The sequence below is a fragment of the Pan troglodytes genome, chromosome 4 (genome assembly GCF_028858775.2).
Source record: "Pan troglodytes isolate AG18354 chromosome 4, NHGRI_mPanTro3-v2.0_pri, whole genome shotgun sequence".
In the NCBI taxonomy this organism is placed as follows: Eukaryota; Metazoa; Chordata; class Mammalia; order Primates; family Hominidae; genus Pan; species Pan troglodytes.
In genome coordinates this window covers 154396854-154418248 of record NC_072402.2, presented here as the reverse complement: position 1 = coordinate 154418248, position 21395 = coordinate 154396854, and the positions used below count along the sequence as shown (strand labels likewise).

The 21395-nt window shown below is 39.9% G+C and overlaps 1 protein-coding gene and 1 long non-coding RNA gene across 12 annotated transcripts in view; one reads left to right on the top strand and one right to left on the bottom strand.

Moving 5' to 3' along the window:
• Positions 1-19791, top strand: part of LOC104006615 (uncharacterized) — a 46799-nt gene extending 27008 nt beyond the window's left edge. For all 4 annotated transcript variants that reach the window (XR_010157390.1, XR_008548121.1, XR_680420.4 and 1 more), the window contains one exon: positions 19362-19791. This is a non-coding gene — a long non-coding RNA (uncharacterized LOC104006615). The remainder of the gene's footprint in view (positions 1-19361) is intronic.
• SGCD (sarcoglycan delta) overlaps positions 1-21395 on the bottom strand; it is a 1029217-nt gene that overhangs the window by 29490 nt on the left and 978332 nt on the right. The window lies entirely within an intron of this gene.

Below are 21395 nucleotides of genomic sequence, written 5' to 3'. Positions count from 1 at the left end.
AAAAAGATGAGAATGGAACCAATTTAGAAAACATGTTCCAGGATATCATCCATGAGAACTTCCCCAACCTAGGTAGAGAGGCCAACATTCAAATTCAGGAAATGCAGAGAACTCCAGTAAGATTTTCCATGAGAAAATCATCCCTAAGACACATAATCATCAGATTCTACAAGGTGGAAAGGAAAAAAAAAAAGTTAAAGGCAGCTGGAGGGAAAGAACAGGTCACCTACAAAAGGAAACCCATCAGACTAACAGAAGACCTTTCAGCAGAAACCCTATGAGCCAGAAGAGATGGGGGACAGTATTCAACATTCTTTAAAATAAATTCCAACCTAGAATTCTTCATAAGAGAAGGAGAAATAAGATCATTTTCAGACAAACAAATGCTGAGAGAATTTGTTACCATCAATCTGCCTTACAAGAGCTCTGAAAGAAGCACGAAATATGGAAAAGAAAGATCATTACCAGCCACTACAAAAACACACTGATGACAATATAAAGCAACCACATAAACAAGTCTCCAAAATAACCTGCTAAGATAATGATGAGAGGATCAAATACACATGTATGAATACAGAACCAAGATCCATTTGTATGCTGTCTTCAAGAGACCCATCTCACATGTAGTGACACACATAGGCTCAAAATAAAGGGATGGAGGAAAATCTACTAAGGAAATGGAAAACATTAAAAAGCAGGGGTTGTAATCTTAGTTTCTGCCAAAACAGATTTTAAGCCAATAAAGATGAAAAAATACAAAGAAGGGCATTACATAATGGTAAAAGGTTCAACTTAACAAGAAGAGCTAACTCTCCTAAATAAATATGCACCCGGATTCATAAAGCAAGTTCTTAGAGACCTTCAAAGAGACTCAGACTCCTATACTATATTAGTGGGAGACTTTAACACCCCACTGACAATATTAGATCATTGAGACAGATATTCAAGACATGAACTCAACTCTAAATTACACGGACCTGATAGTTATCTATAGATCTCTCCACCCCAAAACAACAGAATATACATTCTTCTCATTGCCACATGGCAGTTACTCTAAAATTGATCACACAAGCAGAAGTAAAACACTCCTCAGCAGACGCAAAATGACTGAAATCATAACAGTCTCTCAAACCAAAGCACAATCACTCAAAACCACACAACTACATGGAAATCGAACAACATACTCCTGAATGACTCTTGGGTAAATAATGAAATTAAGGCAAAAATCAATAAGTTCTTTGAAATTATTAAGAACAATGTATCAGAATCTCGGGGACACAGCTAAGGAAGTGTTAAGAGGGAAATTGATAGCACTAAATGCTCACATGGACAAGTTAGAAAGCTCTCTAGTTAACAATCCAACATCAAAAAGAAGTAGAGAACCAAGAGCAAACAAACCTCAAAGCTAGCAGATCTCAAAGCAAGATCAGAGCTGAACTGAAAGAGAGACATGAAAAACCCTTCAAAAAAATAAATGAATCCAGGAGCTGGTTTTTTGAAAAAATTAATAACATAGATAGACTGCTAGGCAGACAAAGAAAAGAGAAGATTCAAATAAACACAATCAGAAACGACAAGGGAGATGTTACCACTGACCCCAACGAAATACAACCATCACAGAATATTATGAACACCTCTGTGCTCATGAACTAGAAAATCTAGATTTGTAGACACATACACCTTCCCTAGACAGAACCAGGAAGACACTGAATCCCTGAATAGACCAATAATGAGTTCTGAAATTGAGGCAGTAATAAATAGCCTACCAACCGAAAAGAGCCCAGGACCAGACAGATTCACAGCTGAATTCTACCAAATGTATGAAGAAGAGCTACCATTCCTACTGAAACTATGACAAAAAATTGAGAAGGGAGGGACTCTGCCCTAACTCATTCTATGAGGCATCATCCTGATACCAAAACCTGGCAAAGATAGAAAAAACCAGAAACCTTCAGGCCAATATCTTTGATGAACAGTGATGCAAAAATCCTCAATAAAATACTGGCAAACTGAATCCAGCAGCACATCAAAATCTTATCCACCACAAATAAGTAGGCTTAATCCCAGGATGCAAGGCTGGTTCAACATATACAAATCAAATGTGATTCATCACATAAACAGAACTAAAGACAAAAACAACATGATTATCTCAATAGATGCAGAAAAGGCTTTTGATAAAATTCAACATCCATTCATGTTAAAAACACGATAAACTAAGTATTAGACCCATAGCCAGTATCATACTGAATGGGCAAAAGCTGGAAGTATTTCCCCTTGAAAACCAGTACAAGACAAGGATGCCTTCTCTCACCACTCCTATTCAACACAGTATTGGAAGTTCTCATCTGGGTATTCAGGTGAGAAAGAAATAAAGGGCATTCAAATAGGAAGACAGGAAGTCAAACTATCCCGGTTTACAAATGACATGACTGTATATCTAGAAAACCCCATGGTCTTAGCCCAAAAGCTTCTTAAGCTGAGAAGCAACTTCAGCAACGTCTCAGAATACAAAATCAGTGTGCAAAAATCACTAGGATTCCTATGTACCAACAACAGTCAAGCCCAGAGCCAAATCAAGAGTGAACTCCCATACACAACTGCCACAAAAATAATAAAATACCCAGGAATACAGCTAACCAGGGAAGTGAAATGTCTCTAAAGAACTACAGACCACTGCTCAATGAGATGGCACAAATGGAAAAACATTCCATGCTCATGGAAGAATCAATATTGTGAAAATAGCCATACTGCCCAAAGCAATTTATAGATTCAATGCTATGCCTATTAAACTACCATTGACATTCTTCGCAGACCTAGAGAACTATTTTAAAAATCATATGGAACCAAAAAAGAGCCCGAATAGCCTAAACAAAAAGAACAAAGCTGGAGGCAGCATGCTACCTAACTTCAAACTATACTACAAGCCTACAGTGACCAAAACAGCATGCTACTGGTAGAAGAGCAGACACAGACCAACGGAACAAAATAGAAAACCCAGAAATAAGACCACACACCTACAACTATCTGATCTTTGACAAACCTGACAAAAACAAGCAATGGAAAAAGGACTCCCTATTCAATAAATGGTGCTCAGATAACTGGCTAGCCATATGCAGAAGACTGACACTGAACCTGTTCCTTACATCATACACAAAAATTCACTCAAGACGGATTAAAGACTTAAATGTGAAACCCAAAACTCTGAAAACCCTGGAAAACAACCTAGGGAATGCTATTCAGGACATAGGCATGGGCAAAGATTTAATGATGAAACACCAAAAGCAAAAATTGACAAATGAGATCTAATTAAAGAGCTTCTGCACAGCCAAAGAAACAAACTATCAACAGAGTAAATAGACAACCTACAGAATGGGAGAACATTTTTGCAAAATTTGCTTGTTTTTTTCTTGTAAATTTGTTTAAGTTCCTTCTAGAAGCTAGATATTATAGACCTTTGTCAGATGCAAAAAAACCTCGTTAAAAGTAGGCAAAGGACATGAACAGATACTTTTCAAAAAGAAGACATACACATGGCCAAGAAACACATGAAAAAAAGCTCAAAATCAGTAATCATCAGAGAAATGCAAATCCAAACCACAATGAGATACCTCACACCAGTCGGAATGGCTATTACTAAAAAGTCAAAAAATAATAGATACTGGTGAGGTTGTGGAGAAAAAGGAATGCTTATACACTGTTGGTGGGAGTGTAAATAAGTTTAGTCACTGTGGAAGACAGTGCGGCAATTCCTTAAAGACCTAAAGACAGAACTTAAAGACCTAAAGACAGAACTACCATTTGACCCAGGAATCCCATTACAGGGTATATACCCACAGGAATATAAATTATTCTATTATAAAGACACATGGATGCATATGTTCATTACAGCATTATTCACCATAACAAAGACATGGAATCAACCTAAATGCCCATTAATGATAGCATGGATAAAGAAAATGTGGAACATATACACCATGGAATACTATGCAGCCATAAAAAAATGAAATCATATCCTTTGCAGGAATATGGATGGAGCTGGAGGTCATTATCCTTAACAAACTAACAAACACAAAACAGAAAACCAAATATTGCATGTTCTCACTTATAAATGGGAGCTAAATTATGAGAACACATGGATACATACAGGGGAACAACATGCACTGGGGCATTTTGGCAGGGTGAGAGGATAGAGAGGATCAGGAAAAATAACGAATGGTTACTAAGCTTAATACCTGGGTGATGAAATAATCTGTATAACAAACACCCATGTCACAAGTTTACCTATGTAACAAACCTGTACTTGTACTCCTGAACTTCACATAAAAGCTAAAAAAAACTGCACAGAATCTAGGGTCTGACATTTTACTTAGTAGACCTGTGATTTTGGATAAGTGTTCACTTATCTGAATCTTAAAGGTAATAAAAATTCTAATGATATACTTGTAATAAATGTGTATATTGTCTTTAGTATAGGTCTGGACTATATTGTGGTACAATTGCGAAAGGAGGTGGAGAAAACCTCTCAAATGCTGCTGAAGTATTGGAGATGCACAATGAAAAATTTTTAACTTGCCTCTTTTTGGCCATTGTTTTGATATTTCAGGTGGTTCCCTGTCAGAAGTATAATTTCATTTTACTTGGCCTCTTGGGATTTTTGCACTTCCTTTGCTGAAGAACTAAATGGAATGGCTTTAATCTACATAGTAGCTCACAAAGTTATGAAACTCTAAAAAGAATTGTTCTGTTTTCACTTCAGGGCCTTGCTGAGGAGAGGGGGACATGGGATGTTAGAAGTTATTTTTAGTTCTGCCTATGGCTGGTAACGAGAATATTGCACATTTTACTGAATGGAGAAAAATTACTTATATATACTAACCTTGATTTTATAATGTAATTTAAATAAAAGGTCAGCCTGGGATGGCTAATCTTAAAAGATCAGGCAGTAAGACACTGATAGAAAAGATAATGATGATATCATTTATTAATATTCATTGAGTGCTTCTTGTATTCCAAGAATTACTTAAATCCTTTATGTGTATCATCCCATTTCATGCTTGCTACAACCCTGAGAGATAGATAGATCCCATCATCAATTCCATGTAACTAAAGCATGAGAGCTCATAGCCTAGTCTCACTGCCTCTGAGGCCTTTGCGTTAAGCCACTGTTAGAAATATTTCTGTTAATACACGTGGGAGATTTTCACTGGAGAGATAGAGAGTAAACTAAGGCCTTACTGTCAATGCCAGTCAGGGGGATGGTAAAGGCATGTGGCTATAAGAAGGACTTGTTCTCAAAGGAAAGCTCCGCATGTAATTGTGTACTAGTCTTTATTCAATCACAAGGCAAGTAAAAGCTCCTCAGAAAAATCCAAGAATGATATATAGCATATGCCATCTTTTGATGCAAAGAAAATTCTCTACATGGTACAGCTATCTCTGCTAATAATGTTTATCAGGATTATTTATTATGAGGCATTAAAATAATTTTTTTCAATTACTTTCTAATGAAATGTACCAATTACCTTTTGAACGGTGACATATGGCTGTAATCTATTCCAGTAAGGATAGATGTTGTTTATATAAGGTTTCAAGGGCTTCTTCCTGAACTGCATTAATTACAGATGTAAACAAAGATAGAGGATTATTATCACATTTATCGATAAATCCTCAACTTCATTGCAATATAGTTCTCTGGGTTAGACAACATCAATCATCAGTTATGGTGCAACTCTTTTACACAAGTGATGTTTTTGCAACTCAGGTGATTTTGGAGCACGTTTATGAACGTGTTTGAATCCTGGGGTAGTGAGGGAAGAAGTCACACAGACCATTGTGCACGGTGAAGTTGAAAAAAATGCTACTCTAAGCAACTGTTGGCTTATCTTTTGGCTAAGAAATAAATAACTATGACAGAAAAATGTTAGCCACTATTTTAAAAAGTCTTATCTTGGGGTGGTGGTGGGGGGCCACTGCTGATAAAAAAGAATCAAGCTTCTATCAGTTCTAAGCATGTGCAGTGACTCTACCTTTTTTTTTTTTGACAGAGTCTCGCTCTGTCACCCAGGCTGGAGTGCAGTGGCGCAAACTCGGCTCACTGCAACCTCCACCTCCTGGGTTCAAGTGATTCTCCTGCCTCAGCCTCTCAGGTAGCTGGGATTACAGGCATTGCTACCACACTCGGCTACTTTTGGAAATTTGGTAGAGACGGGATTTTGCCATGTTGGCCAGGTTGCTCTACCTCATGCAGTAACTTTTTTCTGAACATGGGAGGAGAGAGAGGAAGAAGGTACCATTACTATGAGAATTCCAGTTTCTGAGCAAAGGAAAATCTATCATTTTGAGATTGCTTCCTTCCCTGTTCAATGCTACCATGGGTTTCAGAATGGACTCTGAGATTTGTCACGAAGTTATTCTTCTCTGTTTCTGATTATCTTTTGGTCTTCTTTGAAAACTTCTCCAAGCTTCAGTTTACCCAACTGTTACAAGAGGATAACACTAGTAGTGACCTCACAGGATTGTGGGGAGGATAATTGAGGTATTTAATGTAAGATACTTAGAACAGTGTCCAGCACACTTTGCTATTTCAAAATGTTAGCTGTCGTATTGTTTATGGATTGAACTATTTAACATTCACAGGGTAAACAGGAAAGTTTTACATGTTCTTATCTCTTCCAACTGCCTTTTGTACTTTACATTGAAAATAAATTTGTATGAAAGACGGAAGTGATTTATCAAGGGAAACCCAGTGTATTAATTACCTTCTCTATTAAGTCCTATGATAGGTAATTTATGCATATAATCTTATTTAGTTCATGACTTATATAATATTGGCATTATTATTCTAATTTATGAAGAAACCAAGATGATAGACAGAAAAAAATCCAGATCTAACTTCACAGTTTTGTATTATTTCCAGAGTGCTTAAGAATTTAGTTTCTAGCATATACTTGGAAACACTGCTATTCTAACGTTATTTTTGCCAACTTCTGCTGAGTCTTTGCTAATATTTTGAATCATTTTAAAACCTAGGTATTCTTCAGTTCTATATGTTTTTAACAATTGACCAGAAGATAGTACTGGTCTATCTATCTCCAATCAAATATTGAACACTGGCTGTCCATTGACAAAGATTCTTTGCTTGACCAAATTTTAGTTGGGCTTCTGAACTTTCTCCTTATGCCTCTTTTCCCCACTCCTTGTAAAATCCAGCTTTAGCAATAACTCCCCCTGCTACCCTTGTTATCAGTTTGAGTTCCTCATCCTCCACCATCCCCCTGGGTCTGATCACCTGGTCTTTCTCTGCAAGTATCCTGTTGGGTGAGTTGAGTCAGGATCTCCCTCACCCCTGATGCTTCCTCTTAGTTATTTTCCATCCATTGACCCTCACCCTGCTACATTCCCAACTTTCTGTGTTTAGAGTTGAGCCCAATTTCTCTCCCTGGCTGCAAAACCGCAGGTGCAGTGGTCCCTGAACCTATTGCAATGGTCCTGAATAAACATTACCTTCATTTTGAACACTATCCTATAGATATTTGAGGCTTGGTTATGTGTTTTACCATAGTACTAAATGTAGAGAATATGACAATGTACTGTTTAACAGATTCTATTACTATCCCTGTTTTGCATCCAGAAAACTGAGGCACAGAGAGGTTAAGTAACTTGACCACAATCATACAGATATGTAGCAGCAAAACTTGGTTTTGAACCCAACCATTCTGGCCCTAACATCAGCACTGATTACACTTCCTCTCCTGTAGAAGACAAACCTGTAAACCTGACCATTGAAATATAACAAAAAGCAGTTATTGTAAGAGAATTAGAATGAGATGGAGAATCTGAGCTGGGCCTGGCGCGGCTAACCCATGCTTGAGGAGGGGACCTTAAGGAGAAAGAAACAGGAGATGGAAAAAAGACTTCTTCAGGCTGAAGGAGCATAAAGAGTTTGTTAAAGCCCAGGGAGTTGGAGAGGGGTGAATAGGCCATTAGAACCTTGTTGGCTGAAGAAAGGAGTATGGGGTCTTTCTTTTAAAGGCAGTTAAACAGTGAATTACATGGTAGGCATGGTAAGACTGTGTTTAGAGAGACCATCTGGCTTCAGGACAGAGAAGATTGCAGAGTGTGGTACACAAGTTAGAAAGTAATTATGTAGGATAGAGGTTAATGCACAGAGGGATGACAACCAGATTTATATCTTAAGTCTGACAACACAGCACAAGGAACAGGGAAGAAACTAAGGGGTTAGGTTTTGGACATGTCCAGATGCCCGTGCTATTTTCAGGAGAGACGAACATTCTTAGGGGGCAGTTTTATTTAGGGTCTGAGGCTGAACCTCCTCATAATTATTGTAATAGGCAAGGTCTCCGAAAAGAAAACAAGATGCAAATACTTCTAAAATATTTCAGGAATTTCACAATGTTTCAGTATGGCCATCTTCAAGATGGATTACAAGAAGATAGATAACCACTTAGACACAAAACAAGATCAAACAGTGACATAAATACAATTGAGAAGTGCAAAATGCTTTGGAGATGACTAGAATTTGAGAAAGGAAATGTTAATATCCAGTACTGGAAAGTGACAGATAGAAAATAGTTGACAGAAAGCATAAGAGTAATAAACTATCAAGGAGAAATATGGATGTACGAATTAATAACCATAAAGATAATTAAGAGTTGTTGATTGGAAAGCAGAAAGTTTGTTTTTTTCTTCAAAGATGGGAAGATCATTCATTATATTGTGTGCAGACACGTTAGTCAATTTATCAAGCCTGCCAATGCCCTTTCTGAGAAACTCTGTTCCCATAACCTCTGCTGAGCAGGCAGTGGGCAGACTCCCTGGACTGAGATACTTGGAAATGGGCTGGCAGGATATTTTACCTGGGGCAAGAGTGTGGAATTGGCCAATCTCTGTTGGCCACTCTGGCTAGGGTTGGGGTGGCTATTTTGTTTTATCACCAGCAAAAGCAGGGACCTTTCCCTCCAGAGAAAGGGATCATCTGTCTTACAGATGGAGTCCAGTTCTTATTTATGGAACCCATCAGGCCCAGCTGGCTCTGGACTCTATCTCACACTCCTGTTTCCTCCTCATACATTTCCATAAGCTGGCTGAAGTAGTCTTGTTTCTTTCTAACCAGTTCATCCAGGGCTAACACAGCTTTACTCAGATGCTCAAGTGGTTTTAAGAATATCTATTAATAAATCATAGAACCTCAGAGTAGGGAGGCCCTGGCCCAACCTTCCTTGCAGAAATGGCTCTCTACAGCATTTCTGATATGCAACGCTTCTTGATCAAGCATGGTTCTCCCCTGAGACAGTGTAAGTCATTCTTAGAGCCATCATTCTAGACAACTCCTTGGAACTCCAGACTCATATTGTTGATCAATGTCTCCATGACTGTGTTTCATCTTAGACAGACATCCAAACTCAATATGCCCTAAATTAACTGGGGCATTTCCTCCCCAAGTCTGACCCTCTTACAGAACTTCCTTTCCCAGTGAGTGGCATCGCCACCCTTAGTCACTACCTAGGATTCCATTTCTGATGCTGTGGAAGTCCAACAGAGCACTATGTGAAACCTCAGAAAAATGAGCATGCTGGAATTTCAATCATCTTACATTATATTTTACTGCCATAAGTACAAAAAAACAAACAAACACATTCTTAGCAAAGTAAGAGATCTCAAGCTGGAGGATATATAAGAGGAGAAATTTCTCAAGTCTCTCCAGATTGGCATGGATTGATGGCTATGGGATTCTGTCTCTTCAGTGTGTAGTCTTGCCAGTTTGCAGGAAGACCTAACTGGGGGCTTATAGATATTTATACCCCTTAAACATATCATTCTGAAACTCTAGCACAATTAACTTACAAACTTGTAAACAACCACCATAATAAGTCTTTAGAAACCTGAACCACTAGAATAATATCTAGTTATATTTTCTTTCGGAGATGGAGTCTCGCTCTGTCACCCAGGCTGGAGTGCAGAGGTGTGATCTCGGCTCACTGCAAGCTCCACCTCCTGGGTTCACCCCATTCTCCTGCTTCAGCCTCCTGAGTAGCTGGGACTACAGGTGCCCACCACCATGCCTAGCCTGTATTTTTAATAGAGGCGGAGTTTCACCGTGTTAGCCAGGATGGTCTCTATCTCCGGACCTCGTGATCTGCCTGCCTCGGCCTCCCAAAGTGCTGGGATTACAGGCGTGAGCCACCGCGCCCGGGTATCTAGTTATATTTTCTTATGCCACAGTTACATCTTGCTCCATTGGTTACATAACAGTAACTAGGTGTCCTATGTGAACATCATATTAAACCAACAATGCCCAGTGCCTACCCTGGTGCAGTGCATTATCTTCCATGCCAGATAACTGAACTGTGCACGTGACAGGCCTGGCCAGAGATTTCTACAGTCTTCGTGCTCTCCCTTGCCTCCCAGATTCAAATCACCACAATTTGGGTTTACCTCCTCAAACTCTTGTTAATCTGTCTCTGTGTTTTTACACCCACTGTTATCACCTTGATCCAAGTCACTGCCATCTCTCCTCTGGAACATGAGAATAATTTCCTAACTCTATTTTCACCGTGCTCCCTTCCCATCCATTCTGTACATTGCAGAAAGAGTGATCTCTTATAAATACAAATTTGCTCATATTATGCATGCATGCATACACACACACACACACACTTGGCTTAAAACACTTCGGTGGACTCTCACTGCTCATCGGCTAACAAGTGAAAAAACTTAACATGGCCCACAAGCCCTGCGTTGTCTGGATTTTCCTTACCTCTGATCTCTAACCTTGATCATGCCTTCCTCTCACCTCTCATACATGCCACTCCCGTGCCAGCCCTTCTCCTGCTCATCCTCAAGAGCCCAAGTCAAGCATCACCCCCTCAGGGGAGGCTTTCCTCCTCATTTGAATTAGCTCAGTTTCCTTCTATTACATGCTTTTGTAGCATCCTGAATCTTCCCTTCATAGCATGGTTAACTGCTGCAATTTTGCATATATTTACGGTATTGCTTGATTCATTTATTCCCCTCACTAGAATATTAACTGCACAAAGAGAGGAATGTTTTTTCCTATTGTTTTGTTCACTGCTAATCCCATTGGTAGGATGATGCTGGCAACGTTTAAGTCTATAATAAATAGGTGTTGAATGAGTAAGTGAAAGAATGCTCACCGTTGAAACTCTGGCACCTAGCTCAAAGATTGCAGCCTGCAGCCACTGAATGAATATGTGATAGAGGAAAGCTGTTCAGGAGCAGGATGGAGGTGACAGTTCAGTAGGATGCAGGGTGAGCAACTCTCCCTCATTTTACCTTTCAATCTCAGATAACCTGGTGCTCCTTCCCTTTCATTCCTTGTAGTATTCCTGGCAGATATATCATTTAAAATATAATTTCATCCAGTTCTGTCCTTTCCATTAAATTTGGTAGTGCTGGCATTACAGGAGCTTTTAACCCTCTCTAGGCAAAGGACTACTCAGAACTTCACTTCCAGTAGGCATATTTGTTTTTTAAATGTCTAATTTACTAGCAAGCAAAGATTATACAAAAAGCTTTTACCCTAAATGAGGATATATTTGTGATTCAGAAAGTGATTGCACCTTTATTGGGCAAGATGGAGGAAAGATGGTGGCTGGGTCCCCACAAAAAGGTGATAGGATGTGTGTTGTCTTGTGTGGCCCCAGAGAGTAGTCAAAGATTCAAAAGTTAGAAGTAGAAGGGAGAGATTTCAGCTTGTTAAAATGCAAAACATCCCATAAGTGGAATGGTCGACCTATAACTGAGGCTGTTTATAAAGTACAAATGGCTGGCTGCCAGGGAATGTATAAGAATAATTCTGGAACTGGAAGAAGCATTGGATAAGATAAACTCCAAGCTTCTTTCTCTGAGATTCTATATTTGGTGTAAAAGTACACATTGTATTTTAGGCTTGGGAAGAGATACTAAAACACAGTGTGATAAGGGGAGCTTGAACAGTCTTGGAATAATTTATCATGGTGAATTCTGAACCTGTAGCCCAGGATACACAGTAAACCCAAGCCAAGAGTAGTGGCTGTATAGACTTTATGACAACACTGTCATCAGGGCTTTGATTATAGTTGTGACAATATAAAAATCATTAATGTGTGAGTATTCACAGCTTTCTTTCCTCGTATGTCTGCCAAAAAACAAACTTGGTCTTGCCTGCTCAGATTATCTTCTCTGTTCTGTTCCCTTCATTTGCAGAATTTGTCTTTGCTACTCTGTTTGTGTGTTGTTTTTCTTTAGAGCTTTCAGTATTGGGAGATGCAATTTGAGAGGAGAGGCTAATTTGATCTACTTAATAAAAAAGAGACAAGGGGGAGGCAAAAGGAGAATCGACTACACTGTGGGCTTCTGAGTTAGTTAGCAGAATGGCATTCCTTCCTAAATTACTTCGCCAGTGAAATATGATTTCACTCTAGGAATAAACTATAGGGCACTCAAGCCTTATAGAGATCAGTCATTCAAGAAATAATCATTATTTCTGCGACTGATCATGCTTTTCAGTTGCCAAGTACTTTTGTAATCAATTGCTCTGGTTCTTTGGGATTCCAATTGGGAGACACTGGAATCAAAAGAGAAGGTGATATAGATGTGACAGTCTTCCTTTTCTTTTCTAATGACCTTGCTTCCTATTTCACTAAGAAAAAGACAACCATCAGAAGAGGACTTCCATATATTCCCAACACCCACTCACTCTGCATCAGTCCTCACCTTGTCTCTCACCCTGTTGGTCTACGTGGACTCTCCATGCTGCTAGGGTTCAGCCCTTGCTCACACTCTGGGTCTTCTCTTCCCCACTTGAGCGTACCATCTTGCTAGCCTCTCTTCTGTATCATCAATTTTCCTTTCTCTCTTGCTTCACTCTAATCTGCATACAGATGTGCTCCATTAGATCCATTGATCCCAAATTCCCCTTCAACTACTGCCTAATTTCTCTCCCTTTGATATCAAAACTCCTTTAAATATTTGGTGATTTTAGCTCTCTCCATTTCCATGATGCAAAAAAACTGAACGGTCCAGTGCCAGTTTCATTAGTCAATCTCCCAGCAGCATGTGACACCATTCATTGTTCCTTCCTTCTTGAAACTATCAACACTGAGCTTCTGGAACATCTCTTTCAATTATCCTCTTATCTCACTGGCAGTTCTTTATTAGACTTACATACTGGTTCCTCCTCATCTTCCTGACCTTAATCAATACTTACCTCCTAGGTGATCTTAACCAGTATCCTGGCCTGGTTACCATCTCTACACAGATTACTCCTATACTGACATCTTCTGCCTTGAACTCCATACTTGTATATCCAACTTAAAACATCTTAAACTTAACACATGTACACTAAACTTCTGATTTCTGCCCCTCCCCAACTCTCCAGGCCTAGGCCCCACCAGAGCCTTCCCCGTTTCTGCTGTGTGCAGCCTCATTTTCCAGTTGCTCAGGCTACAATCATTGAGGCTATAACTGATCCTTTTCTCTCACATCCACACACTAACATGCCAGGAAATCCCATTATCTCTGCATTCAATATATATTCAAAATCTAAGCACTTTTTGAAATGTCTACTGCTGCCATCCTAGTCCAAGGCACCATCCTATCTTCCCTGGGTTTTGCAAAAGCCTCTTTAACTGATCTCCTGGCTTTCCTCCCTGCCCCCACAGTCATTTCTCCTCACAGAAGCCAGAATGTAATAAAGGTGGCACATCTGGACCAAAGTAGTAATCCTTAGAAAGCAAACTTTATGAGCAAAAGGTAACTTTGAGTGAATTAGAAAATAAAGCTTTCTTTGGGAGATTGCCTTTTGTTTCAGAATACAGGCTGGGCACCCATTGATTCTTCATGACCCTGATTTCAGGCCTTTGCTCAAAACCCACAGGTGGTAGCCACCTCAGACAGGGAGAGAGGTCCAGTCTTTACATCATCCAGAATGCTTCATTGCATCTGGCTCCGTGCTGCTTCTCCATCCTCCTGTCTGAATATTCTTCCCCTTGTTCACACTGTTCTAGATACATCAGTTACTGTGCTCTTCCCCGAACACACAAAGCATGATACATCCTCAGGACCTTTGCACAAACACATTTCCCCAAATATATACTTGGCTCAGTCCCTTCAGGTGTATGCTTAAATGTCAGCTGATTAGAAAGGTCGTTCCTGACCACCCATTTATAACAGAATCCTCCCCAGATGCTCACCTTCCTACTGGTCCTACTTTCTTTTTTCTCCCTAATATTTATTCCTGCCTGACCTTTGCTTATTAGTTATATGGCCTGTTGCATCTCCTTTCCCCATAATTGGTGCTCAATATCCATTTGTTGAATTGATGCTCAGTGACTGTTCATTGAAACACTTAGATAAAAAGTGATGGACACAAACGTGGTCTCTTTTGGCTCCTTGTGGCATCTGAAAGTTCTGCCAGTCCTCATTCCCTCCTGCAGAGAAGGCAGGGGTAGAGCTTCTGGGACTACCAGGGTAGGAGCTAAGTACCTGGAAGGAGCAGTAAGGCATTTGAGGTGGGCCTCTGTTAGAGAGTGTTTCTCTCTGGGTCAGTCTTTGGTAAAAGGAGATTAAGGAGAACTGTGTAATCCTTGTGACCCAAGTGTGATCCAGCTCTGCTTATTAAAGTCTACATTGGGGTTTGGAAACAAAAACTGACAGATAGCCAAAAAAAAAAAAAAAAAAAAAGTTCCTTTGACTGCCGTCACCCTCTGTGCTTAGGGCCTAGGCTAAAGGGTCGTCTTGTTGGTTCCTTCTACCTATCACCCCTCTTACAGACCTTCACTAGTGGATGTTCTGGGAACTTTCCTTTCATCATATGACAGCCGTTTAAATTGCTGGGTCCTGGCTGTTTCCTAAGTTTCTATTGTATAGTGCAACACCATCCACCACAGACTATGCATTTAGGTATGTACTCTGCAGTACTGTATGTCCACTCGAAAAATAATTATTAATGTGCTAGATACAGCAGTTAGGCATATTAAACTGAATCTTGCCCTCATTCAGGTTACAATCTCTAATGGTTAATTATATGTATAAACTTGGCTAGGACACGGTGTCCAGATAATTGGTCAAACATTATTCTAGATGTTTCTGTGTGTGTGTGTGTGTGTATATATATATACATCATATATATATATATAATATATGATGAGATTAACATTTATATCAGTGGACTTCGAGTAAAGCAGATTAGGCTCCAGAATGTGGGTGGGCCTCATCCAATCAGTTGAAAGTCTCAATAGAACAAGACTGACTTCCCTGGAAGAACAACAGTTGTATCAAAAGGCAGTCTTTTGGCAAAAAACTGCAACCTTTTCTTGGGTCTCCACCTGCTGGCCTACCCTGAAAATTTTGTGTGCCAAGCCTCTACAAGTGTGTGACCCAGTTCCTTAAAATAAATCTTTTTCTATTTTCCCCACCTTCCACTTCTCTCTCTCTGTATGTGTGTGTGCATATTTGCATACATAAACATAAGAGAAGGTTTCTCTAATAAAGTGGGCCTGGGGCTGTGACATCAAGGGTAAGGAGGGGTTAGGCAGTAGAGGAGGAGAAGAAAAGAATATTACAGGTAGAGCAAAGACTTTGTCAAAAGACCTGTGGCCTTATTTCTTTTCATCTTTATATATATATAATATAATATGTAGCTGGGACTACAGGCATGTACCAACACACCTGGCTAATTTTTTTCTTTCATTTTTTTTTTTGGTAGAAATAGGGTCTCACTTTGTTGCTAGGCTGGTCTTGAACTCATGGCTTCAAGCGATCCTCCTGCCTCAACCTCCCAAAGTGCTGGTATTATAGATGTGAGCCACCATGCCTGTTTCATCTTTAAAGCACTTGGAGATAGATACTATTATTATCCCTATTTAAAATAATTTATATTTTTTCTTTTTATGAGACTGGGTCTTGCTATGTTGCCCAGGCTGGTCTCAAACTCCTGGGCTCCAGTGATCCACCCACCTCGGCCTCCCAAAGTACTGGGATTACAGGTGTGAGCCACTGAGCCTGGCCTATTATCCCTATATTTAAGATAAAAAAACCAAAGCACATTGAGAAGAAACACCTTTTCCAAAGCCACGTACTTGGGACATGGCATAGTTGAAATTGAGGGACTTGTACTTTGAACCAACAAGTTACAGTGCCCATTCATTTTGGGAGAATTAGGGAAACATTCATATCCTACTATTTTCTGACTCATCTGCTACTAATGGATTCAGCTTGAAAGGGTGTATTATTTTCATTTCATTCACGTATTCCTCATGTGTGCTGCATAGTACTTATGTCAGGCCTCATGCTAAAGGTTGGGAATTCAGAGAAGAACAAGGCATGGAATTAGGATAGCTTAGCCTAATGAGGAAGACAGACATGTTTGTATTACAATGCAGCTTGTAAACAGTAAGCGTCTTTGGAAGAGAAATGGAGAGGCCAACACAGAGAAAGTAGCTTTTGAGCTGCACTTGGAAAGATGTTTTACTATAACCAATTATGACAAATCTTGGTTACAGTTAAAACAGGCAGACATAGAAATTACTGTCAGGATGGAAGAACCTTATACCTACAGATCCCTAGAGGCAGAGGCATATCATGCCACTCAAGAGGGGTCACATGGGAAAGCCTTGGGGGTTGGTCAGGAGGCACAGGGAGTGAAGGGAAAATGTGGGCAGGAGCCTCTATTGTGGGTTCCACGGAGAGACCAAGCAAAGACATAGCAAGCTTAGGATGGGCTAGTTTGAGGGATTTTTCAGTGGTGTTGGGTGGAGGGGCTGTCCCCAGTTGTCTGGCACCTGACCCTGGAGTGATTAGGGGAGGGAGACAGTGGTCTAGAAAGTGAGAGCCTGATCATGGAGGTGGTTGGATATGTTCCCTAGATTAGATGGTTTGCATATGAAAGAAGGAGGTTTGCAGGTAGGCAGCTGTTTGCTGTGTCTAGGAATTCACCAACCCTGCAAGCGGCAGTTCCTCCAGTGTCAGCAATTCCCCCATGATGTCAAAGCATCAGAATACAGAAAATAAAGATATTGTTAACTCAAATGCATGTAAGTTTATCCAAAAACAATGAGACAAGGCACTGCAGGGAGAACCACACCATGTACAAGATCACCGAGGCATGAAGGAGCATCATGGTTTTGAAGAATGACAGTGTAGGATGTAGTTGGAGAAGAGCATTCAGGAGTTGGGTGGGAGTCAGTATTAGAGTGAAGCACCTTGTAAAGAAAGCTAGATCTTATCTCCAAGCAATGGAGTGACATTAAAGGCTGCAGGAATGGATGTATTGGTTAAGAGACAGTGTTTCTCTCTCTTTGAGGCATCCTATGTAAAGTGACCCAGTTAAAACCAGCACAGCTTTTCTTAGCATTACTTTAAGAGGAATTCCTTTGAACTGATTATTTGCTCACCATCTGGTGCTCAGGTAAATGCTTTAGATGTTTTCCTTTTAAAAATATTCAATGTATTAATTTCACACATGAGGAGAAATCATATTAAATCTCACTACATAATTAGCCAAACCACAAATACATTTTCAGAAACAAAGATGACTCATGTTGTTTCCTAATTAAACCTTGAAAGGTTTAATTAAAAAGCATAATATGGAGAAAACTAGTTTAGAAAGAATTGGGGCTTAGCTTCCTGAATGTGTGCATAGAGAGCTTCTCTGTTCCACCCCTATCGAGGGAGGAGGAACAGATGTGTAAGTGACATAGCAGTCCTTTACAGGGGATGGGCTGTGTTTCTATCATGCATGACACGCTGTCTCAGAGACAAGGGAGCTGGTTAACGGGAAGGAGAAGCCTTTTAAGGAAACAAAGCATTCTAATCCTTCTGTGCATTAGATCCGGAGAACACCATAGTGAACCGGCAATGCAGCAAAATAATGACCATAGTAGAACATTTAAGGAGTGGTTACTATATGCCTAGCACTATGCTGACTGCTTTGTATACAGTGATTCCTCACAACCACTCTGAAGTAGGTGGTATTACGCACATTTTTCAAATAGGAAAACTGAGGGCACAGAGGCAAGAGGCAGAGCTAAGACAGCTTGTCTGACCACAGGGCTGTGTCTCCATCACATTCAAGTCCCCTCTGGAAATCAGTGAGAAACCAGTGAGCCCTGGAGCAGAAAATGTGCAGTGGAAATCCAGGTGCTTCCTAACTGTGAGATTTCTAGCCTCGGTTCCTCATCCATAAAATGGGATAATAAGACAGTGGCAGGAAGTGGTGAGGTTTGAGTAAAATAATGCCTGTTAAACTGACAAGGGTAAGCACATCATGGATATCAGTTCTTAATGCTTCTTTCACCAGTGCTTTTATCATCAACATCAAAGTTAGTGCATCCTAGCAGGATTTTATGTCAGGGTATTTAGGAGCACTGTGGGGTAGCTCGGAGGTTGATCAGGCTGAACAAAAGTGGAGTAGTAAGGCTGTCTTGCAAATTTTTCTAGTTAAAAAAATCATTTATACTAAATATAATTTCTGCAATACACGTTCTTTTCTTGCAAACAATGCTGTCAGTGCCCTGCTTCAAACCATGCAAAGACATTTAAGAATTTGTTTAAACATCGTTGCCTTGGTTCCCTGTGAGGCCCCGCAGGATTCTGACCTGCTTACCTTGTCTTGCACCACTCTTTCTTTCTAAGAACACCTTGGCACAGTGGTCACTCTTCTGTTTCTCAGAAAAGTACTTGCTCTATGCCAGGCACTGCACAGAGCATCAATATGAGGATGATCTCTTTTAATCCTCATAACAGCCTTATGCGGCCTGGTGTTTATCTGTACTTCACAGTTGTGGAAATTGAGGCCCAGGCAGGTTAATTAACCAGACTGAAATGACTGACATAGTTAATAAGTGGCAAGCTGCAATTCAAATCCAGGCACTCTTGAATTACAGTCCAAACAGTTAAACTTTACACAATATAGCATGTCTCAGTCTCATCTTGTCTAGAAACTCACAGCAGCTCCAAGTAAATGCACATTGAATGAAGGAAAGATTGATGATGATGAAATGGCGGCATGGATTAGTCACTCAGGATGGGGGAAAGCCAACATAATGAGCAAGCCAAAGCTGACTGAAAAAGACCATTTGCAAGCCCTAATTGTGCAAGTGTAACAAGTCCACCTTTCTTTTCAGTTGTGCCCTGCATAATCCTCACTGAGTTTGAAGCCTGACTTCAGCAACCAAATTACCCTTTGCTGATGAGTTTCCACCAGTCTTAAAGGCTATCATCTCCTGTCCTTTCCATTTACTCTAGAGTCAATTCATAATAATTGCATTGAATTTAATCATTATTCATCTTACCTATTTCCTACTTTCCCCTTTCCATTATTATTTCTTAATTAATTTCAGGACCAAGACAAGTGGCAAGCCATATGATGACTGACCAGAAACGTTAGAAAGAATGGAAGATGGTTTCCTGAAGCTTCGCTACTCTGGAGGTGGAATGAATTGTGCCAAATGTCAACTTTTATGGCTCAATGAGCCCTTTCCTGAGCCTGTCAACAGTGAACTAAAGAAATACAATCTCTGTTTCTCCAGTCAACGGTAGAACAGTGCTTGCACTCCCGATATTTATGGATATATTTATACAATTCTCACAAACCTGACACCAATGGCCTGGGATCAATGTAGACAAGTGGTAAAGAAAAACAGAATGATTCTCTGAAAGGATGCATATTAAAAAAAATAAAAGATTTGTGTTCTGAATGGCTTGTTTTGAGAAAAAGATGTGCTTCAACTGAGATCTACATGATGTAGCAAATAAAAACAGGTATGAAAATCCCTTGAACTAAATTTCACTGGATTAACACATCCGATCAATTCTCATTAATCACAACAGTTATGTTTTATCAAGGCACTTCGAATGCTGGAATCACGGGTACTAAGTCCTTTTTCCTTTGAGCCACTGCTCCTAGGGGAAACATAGGCTTAGGTTTCTGTGAGCCTCTGGTCATGACATTTTTGTCAACTGATCAATACATAACTTTGTTTTATGTGTGTTTCTGTTTAAAGATACCTTATTTAATAAATAGTATTGATTCATTAATATTGATCTCATAGCCAACAGGACTGTACCTCATGTTTGATGAAGCTTATCTAACACATATTTTCTCTATAAGGCACATGTCAGCCTTCTTGTGCTTAAAAACACTAGACAGCACTTCAGGACTATAGTTGGGGGCCATTTTCAACAGCAAAATCAAAGGACAAAAGTGCAAAAAATGTGGCAATCAATAGACCATGAAGAAAGATGCTTGTTTACAAGAAGAGCTGAAACAAAGTGGCAGAACATCACCTGGTTCCACCTCAGCTGGGAGTGTGTATGTTGGATGACTCCAATTTCTTACTGCTCTACACATGTCCATAAATAAATGTGTAAACACAGTGAATGTTGATTCTGGGTTACAAATAAAGTTTAGAAACAGGCAAATTCACAAGTATGGAATTTGTGAATAATGAGGGTCAACTATAAATATGAATCCCAAGCTTATAATTTGCAATTCCTTTCACGTATGCTGGAGTGAATAGGAAACTAGAGCATTTAGTTGACACAATTGGGACTCATACCAGGATCCTCTGTGAATACCACAATTAGCTCTTTGAGCTGGTGGAATCACTGGATTGGTGAAGGGATTAGGATTAAGCAGCTCAAAGGCAAGGCCACTGTGTAATATGTAACTCCTTGTTTAGTTGGGAAAATACTAGAAGTTGGCTAACCTAGCTGAAAGAAACCAGAATATCTCAACTCCTTTGGCATATTTTGAGATGCCTGTTCTGAGGGACTGCAGATCACAAAAATAGCCTTGAAAAGCTGCCCTTTTGTTCAGGAGATTTGCATCTGGAGAGGAAATCCACATTAGTAAAATGAAGTAAACAACAGATGCAAACAGACTTTCTCTGAGGACCTCTTATCTGGATCTAGGAAAGATTAACTCACAGGAAAAGGAGGCTGAAGTCTGACAATATAAGGTTCTGACAGAGAAGCATTTACCACAAGCTCCTGTCTGTTCCTTCTGAGAGCTGCTACCTGAGAGGTTTCATCTGCCTAACAGGACCCCTTCACTCCCAGGCCTTTCCTCCTCTCTCCCTCCTATAACCCCCTCCTGACATGTTCAAAGTCCATATTCTTCCTGTCCCCCCAGGATAGTATAAAAACTTCAGTCATCTAAGCCCCTCTTCTGAGTCTCACTCTTCGTGTATAACTAACTCCCATGTCCATACATGTGTTAATAAATATGTATACCTTCTTTCCTGTTAACTGGTCTATTGCCAGTTTATTTTATAAACTCAAATTATCAAACATTCACTGATGGGTAGGGAAGGAAATTCTGGTCTGTCCTACCTAGCCAAGTCGTAGTGGACATTTTGGGGAGTATCTCCTCA